Here is a 7,246-nt window from a genome sequence, read left to right as displayed (position 1 = left end):
TTTAAGTTTAAGCCACGATGAAGTGAGATTCATTCTTGCTTTTTTTTTGGTATCCATTTCACCCATACTAACTTTTACTCGTCCATTAGAACCATGTTTTAAAAATATTTGGACAATTGACCCAATTTCTCTTTTGAAATCCCCTGTAAGGTTTTTTCGATTACCAAAGTCGGTTATATGAATAAATGTGTGGAGGATTTCCTCTTTTTATGGAAAAAAAAAGCCAAAAGCTATTATTAGCATATTTTGTTTTGTTAATAGTGTATTTTATCTCATTACAAGTAACAAAAAGTATAGGTTCTTGAGTGGGTGCGACCTGACCTATATTTCCATGAAGTTGAATGCTAATGATGTACCATGAATACTATTCCTCTGTTTTAAAAAAGAAATCACTTTCACTTTTCATTTTAGCTTAAAAATAAATCAAATTGAAAAAGTGAACGTATTTTATTTTATATTTTTGAAACGAATATACTATTTTATTTGGAATGTTTTGAGTGTAGTGAGGAAGATTAAGAAAATAAATCAGAATGAGAAGGCCAATAAGTCTAATTGGAACTATTTATAAAGCCATTTCTATGGTCTTAGCTGAGAGATTGAAGCTTCGTATTGCGCCGCTCATTTCAGATCATCAATCTGCCTTCATAAAAGGTCGTCAAATTCTTGCCAGTATCCTGATAGCTAATGAATGTCTAGATTCAAGACTGAAGTCTAAAATTCCAAGTCTTATTTTCAAGATAGACTTTGAGAAGGCGTTCGATAATGTGAACTGGCCTTTTCTCGACGAAGTTCTTCTTCGTATGGGCTTTGGGACTACTTGGAGGAAGTGGATGGGGGTTGTGTTAAGAAAAATCCCTTTTCTGTGCTTGTTAATGGAACTGCTTGTGGAAAATTTTCCAGTGGCAAAGGTCTCTGTCAAGGGGATCCGTTATCTCCATTTCTCTTTTTGCTCGTCTCTGAAGTCCTGAATATGATGCTCGCAAAACCAACGGAGCTGGGTTGGTTGGGTGGCTTTGCTGTGAAGGCCAATGGTACCAAAATTAGCCATCTTCATTTTGCGGACGACACTTTGGTCTTCTTGGATGCCGGTAGCGAACATGTAAAATTTTTAAAATATAATCTCATTTGTTTCGAGTTGATCTCTGGTCTGCATACAAACTTCGAAAAAAGTTGTTTGTTCGCAGTGGGCGCGATAGGCAACATGTCTGAATTTGCCTCTGTCTTGGGTTGTTGCTATGACGCCTTTCCAACAATTTACCTTGGTCTTCCTCTCGGTGATAAAACGAATTCTTCCTTGAAGTGGGATAGAGTTATTGAAATTTGCAAGTCTAGATTTGCTTCTTGGAAAAGAGGTTTTCCATCTAGGGCGGGTAAACTCACTTTGATTAAAAGTGTGCTCCTGAGCATCCCTATTTGCTACTTGTAGGAAATACCATTAGGTCCTAGGAATAATATATCAGAGAGAGTCTAGTCCATTGGTCCTATTTGGTAATATAAATTATAGTTTGGTCCTAAAAATTATTATTTGGTCCTAGGATGATGCCATGGATGATGTAAATGTCACCTTGTAGTGGCAGAAATACCCTTTTGGATAAGCACCATATATATAGTCAAAAAGTAAGAGAGAATAAATCATTCTCAGATTTACTTTCTCTCTCATCTTTCCAGATCTAATCTCTCTCTCTTTTTCTTTCTTCTTCTTTTTCCTCCTGTTAATGGCGTCTCCATTTTTTTTCTTCTCTTATCTTCCTGCTGCGGTAAACGATGGTGATGAAGGTGAAAATCGATTTAGATATTTAGATCGGTAGTTGTAGACGATGAATACGATGATGTTGGTACTGTAGAATACGATTTTTTAGGGTTTTTTTTTTCTTTTTTCTGCTTCTGTTGACAATGAATATGATGAAGAAGATGAAGATATGTTGTTGCTGCTGCTGTTGACGATGAAGACGATGGTGTTAATCTTGATTTTGATGATGATGATGAAGAAGATAAAGATCTGCTACTGCTATTGCCGTTGATGATGAAGACGATGGTATTTTTGAAGACGAAGATGTTGTTGCTGTTGTTGAAGACGACGAAAATGATGAAGATGATGATGTTGTAGTTCATTCCAGAAATGAACTCTGCTTTTATTTAGAGTTCATTCCAGAAATGAAGTCTGTTTTTATATGAAGTTCATTTCTGGAATGAAGTCTGTTTGTTTAGGTTGTTATATGGACTTCATTTCTGGAATGAACTCTTTTTTTTAGGTTTTTATATGGACTTCATTTCTGGAATTAAGTCTGTTTTTTTTAGGTTTTGGTATGAACTTCATTTCTGGAATGAAGTCTGTTTATTTAGGTTTTTATATGGAGTTCATTTCTGAAATGAAGTCTGTTTATTTAGGTTGTTATATGGACTTCATTTCTGGAACAAACTCTGTTTTTTTAGGTTTTTATACGGACTTCATTTCTGGAATGAAGTCTGTTTTCTTAGGTTTTTATATGGACTTCATTTCTGGAATGAACTCTGTTTGCTTAGGTTTTTATATGGACTTCATTTCTGGAATGAACTCTGTTTTTTTAGGTTTTTGTATGGAGTTTATTTCTGGAATGAAGTCTGTTCTTTTTAGGTTTTTATATGGACTTCATTTCTGGAATGAACTGCTACAAGAAAATAAATAAAAATTAACACGGAAGCAGTTTAATATTTTAAAATAATTATGGACCAAACAGTAAAGGCGTTTGACCAAAGGACCAAACAAACATGGGTCCACCTAAAAAAGGACCAAACGGTATTTTTCCCTTACTACTTCTCGTTATTTATGGACCCTCAATTTGTCATTAAAAGAATAGAGCAAACAATAAGAGACTTTCTATGGCATGACTCAGCTAACTCTAAGAAGCATCACTGGGTTTCTTGGCCCACCGTCTGTGAGCCTCTTAAACACGGTGGTTTGGGAATTCGTAGCTTGAAACTTATGAACAAGGATCTGTTGTCAAAGTGGTGGTGGAGACTAGGCAAAGAGCGTAACTCTCTTTGGTCTATTATCGTAAAAGAAAAATACGGTCAGCTGGACCTTGGCTGGAGAACAAAAAGACCAACGCAAGTTCACGGGGTCAGCCTTTGGAAGAATGTACATGCTACGGCTCATGATTTCTTCGATAAAGCGATGTTCAAAATTGGAAAGGGAAAAATATGGTTTAGTTCAAAAACCAGTCCAACTGTACGATTTAGTCCGGCCCCAGACAACTAGGTACAAATTAGTCCAAAATATGTAAAAATACACTAATAACCCTTATTATAATTTAGTCCAAATATTTGCAGTTTAGTCTAACCATGATGTCAACAATTTTAAATAGTATATAAATTATTAAAAAACAATTTATCTTTCGAACCGCTTATCCAAAATTTAAAAAATTTATATATTCGGAAAGCTCTTTCCGAAATCTACAAAAAGAGTACCCTTATGACTATAAAATTTTCATTTTTAAAAAATATTAATTTACACTAGTGCGTACAACCATGTTTGACAAGGAATATAGACATTGAGTTAAAGTAATGCATATTGCATCAACTACTGCCTCTGCAATGCATATTGCATCAACTACTCTGCATGACCTCTAATAGAAACTAACGAAGATTCAATGAGACATTGATAAACTTGTTCAGAGGTGATAAGATGTGATTGGTAATCATCTGCTTCAGTAATTATCTTTCATACGTTCGCCATCGTGAGTTTCTTATCAAATCTTCCAGAGCCGCAGGAAGTTGATTGTTGAAAACATTGTAGATTTTATCACCACATGCGCATCTGCAGCCAAATACGATGTATTAAAACAAAAGAGTATGCACCACTTTGTACAGATAACAAAGAACCAAGCAGTTACATACATGTCGTTAAGATGTTCTTTGTAAATTCCTTCGAAAAGAAACATATACAAAACAAGATTCAGGTTGTGTCTTCCCATAAGTCACCCCAAATGTATAAGATTGAAGTCCAAATTTCGACCGTAATCATAGATTGAAAGTCAGGTCAAGGGCTTCATAATTCAAAAACTATGGTCAGCATCAAAAAGAGTCAACATGTACAAAACTATGTACACATTAACAATAATCATGTATACAACTATCTACACATGTTGGATAAAGAGTACACCATTTTGTAGGCAAGACCAACAACTAACAAGAACTGAGAATAATTGTTCTGCAACATTTTGTTATCAGGCAAGCTCAAGCATACACGGAGACGAAATGAAACAGTTGTAATTAAACTCAAGCTATTATGTGCCATGATCCTACAGAAAGCTTACGAAGAAGCAAGATATGGTAGTCATTCAATCACCTTTTAAAAATGTGATTTATGTTCATATAACATATCAGATTTATGTTCATATACTAAGAAACCATACATACCAAAAAATGAGTTAAAATGTCCTAACAGTTGAAAGCATCACTTGGTTCTCTATTTCTGAAATTGCAGCTACATGTTACTACTGAATGCCGATGTTAACGTAATCTGATACTTTATGCGAAATTAAACTTGAACAAGAAAAACTATTATTAAACATCATATGTGCAACTATGTACACATTAACAATAAACAAGTGTACAATTATGTACACATTAAAACAGGTGTACAACAATGTACACTAACAGCTTTCACTCACGTATTGCCTTACATAAAGTACACTTCCAATGAACACACCACAACAAGCTCTTATATGTCAATGAAAACATTATCTCAGAGAATATCAGGTGCTACATTTTTGTCTCATTTTGACAAAGACCAACATCAACTTTGATTATTAATCAGAGTTGTTGTTCAAAAATGAGTTAAAATGTCCCAACGGTTGGAAGCATCACTTGGTTCCTATTTGTGAAATTGCAGCTACATGTTACTACCAAATGCGATATTAACATAATATAATCCTTTATGCGAAATTAAACTTGAACAAGAAAAACTATTAATAATCATCATGTGTGCAACTATGTACACATTAACAATAAACAGGTGTACAATTATGTACACATTGATATTAAACAGGTGTACAACTATGTACACGTTAAAAATCACTAACAACTTTGGCTCACGTATTTCCTTACATAAAATACCCAATGAACACACCACAACAAGCTCCTATGTCAATAAAAACAGTATCTCAGAAAATATCAGGTGCTACATTTTTTTGTCTCACTTAGCATGTATCAGTATCCAGATGCCTAAGCTCCGATATCAATAAACTATATGTGAATCTATACGAGCCCCTTGAGATCATCTAGCATGTTAAGTACAAATCTAGCAAATGATGAGTAACTTCAGTTAGGTTTGAAGTTATGTGAACTATTGATGGTTCACATACCTGTCTCATGACTAGATCGGATAGAATGTTATGAATCTCTAATCTTGCATAGCCTCGGCCTGCACAATAAAAATAACACGATTGTTATCCAGACTCAAAACCAGAAATTTTGAAGTATTTGTAAAGAATCTTTTTTCTCGAAATGCCAACTACAAAAAAAAGTGGAAAGAACAGATCAGATCTTCTCTCACCTGTCTCATAATCATCAGCACTGACATCACCATGGTTCATTTTGTTAATTACTGCCACACATCTGCAATAACATTCCGAGACATTAACTTAGGAACGCAACTTGTACTGATTATTAAGAAGTGCAATATTCAAAATACACATATATGCTCATATAAAGTATGAAGTATGAACTGTCACATTGCTCATATTAAGGTTCTCGGTAGCATTATCCCACATTTGAATGAATACTAACAAAATCTCAACAGGTGTACAACTTTGTGCACATTGAAAATCAACAGGTGTACAACTTTGTGCACATTGAAAATCCAACCCATCATATGCTAAATCAGAAAACTTATCTGCCGTTGGAGCTCTATTCAGTGACTTTTAACGAAAGAGATTGGAACTCCACTTCCCATATATAAAAAAATTAGATTCGTGTTAAAATTGGGCTGCAAGTCATTTTAAGCAATGGAATCATACACAACGAATCTCACCTAAAATAAATCTTGGGAAAGAAATGGTAGAATAGGGTGCACACAACTAATAAACTTGTTTTTTTTTACTGTAAAGGTTTTAGAGCTTGTGCTGACGACAGTTTTATGACCAGACTTAAAATGAACAAAGTGGACTAAGCATATGCCACAGCTCAAAAATAAACGTTTTCGTATGCAAACATACATTCAGAGTTTCTGTGTTATACACCATTTCTTTACCAAGTCTCTAACTCAATAAAATTCCTAAGTCACCTCATTTGGATTAATTAATCAACTGTTTAAGCTGTGGCAACTGAAAATGAAACAAATATAGAAAGTTTGTGTTGCTTTGCATCAGGGAAAACATGTCTACTAAAAAGTCTTGCCTATGATCACATTGGATTCATGACACCCCCTTCAAATTAAAACTAAAGCAACCATAAGAAGTAACAAACAGAAAACAGAGTCCTACTCCCAAGGCACATCTCCCACTTGCTTCCAATCTCCATCCTTATCCTCATATGCTAGAACATATTCTGATCCATGTAGAAAATCCCTATGCTTGTTTTCTCTCCCAAGAGCCCCATGCGGCCCACATTGACCTGAGGCATACAGAAAAAAAATCACCAATCCATGAAAACAAAGGCTTTTGAAGTGTCAAAAATTAAATACTAGGTTTAAGGTTCTTGCAGTCGGGAATACAAAATAATTTACCAATAATGAAGCAGCTGAACATCTTGTCAAGAGAAAAAGATAGCTCATAATACTCTTAGTAAGTTCTCAAGTCCAACTTTCGCAGATAAGGGGCACCATCCATGCTGACCTTGACATACAAAGCACTGGAACCAGGTTTTCCATCTACTTCCTCGCTGGTCTTTGTAGTAGTCGCTAATGTATTTTTCCGGAATGACCTTATTGGCAGCCAACCAACGGCCTGGGCCCTGTCATGCGAGGAAGGTCAGTAACTAGCTTCGTGGTAAACCAAATCCACTCATCTAAAACTCCATTTTGTTGTAACTTAAACTAAAAATTAAGAATGTAGCTAGCAGTACCAATTGCTAAAGAATGTTACCAAAAAGACCAAGACTTAGAACTGAAAGGACTATCAAAAAGGACAGACCCTATTCCCATGATCAAGTAACAAATTCTCCGTCTTAATACCTCTATAAATGATACTATTATCATAGCAATAAAAATCAACCGGTATACAATTATGTACACATTGGCAATCAACAAGTGTACAACTATGTACAC

Source organism: Papaver somniferum, chromosome 5, assembly GCF_003573695.1.
Source record: "Papaver somniferum cultivar HN1 chromosome 5, ASM357369v1, whole genome shotgun sequence".
NCBI lineage: Eukaryota > Viridiplantae > Streptophyta > Magnoliopsida > Ranunculales > Papaveraceae > Papaver > Papaver somniferum.
The sequence above is the reverse complement of the archived record's forward strand: the minus strand, read 5'-3'. Positions refer to the sequence as shown.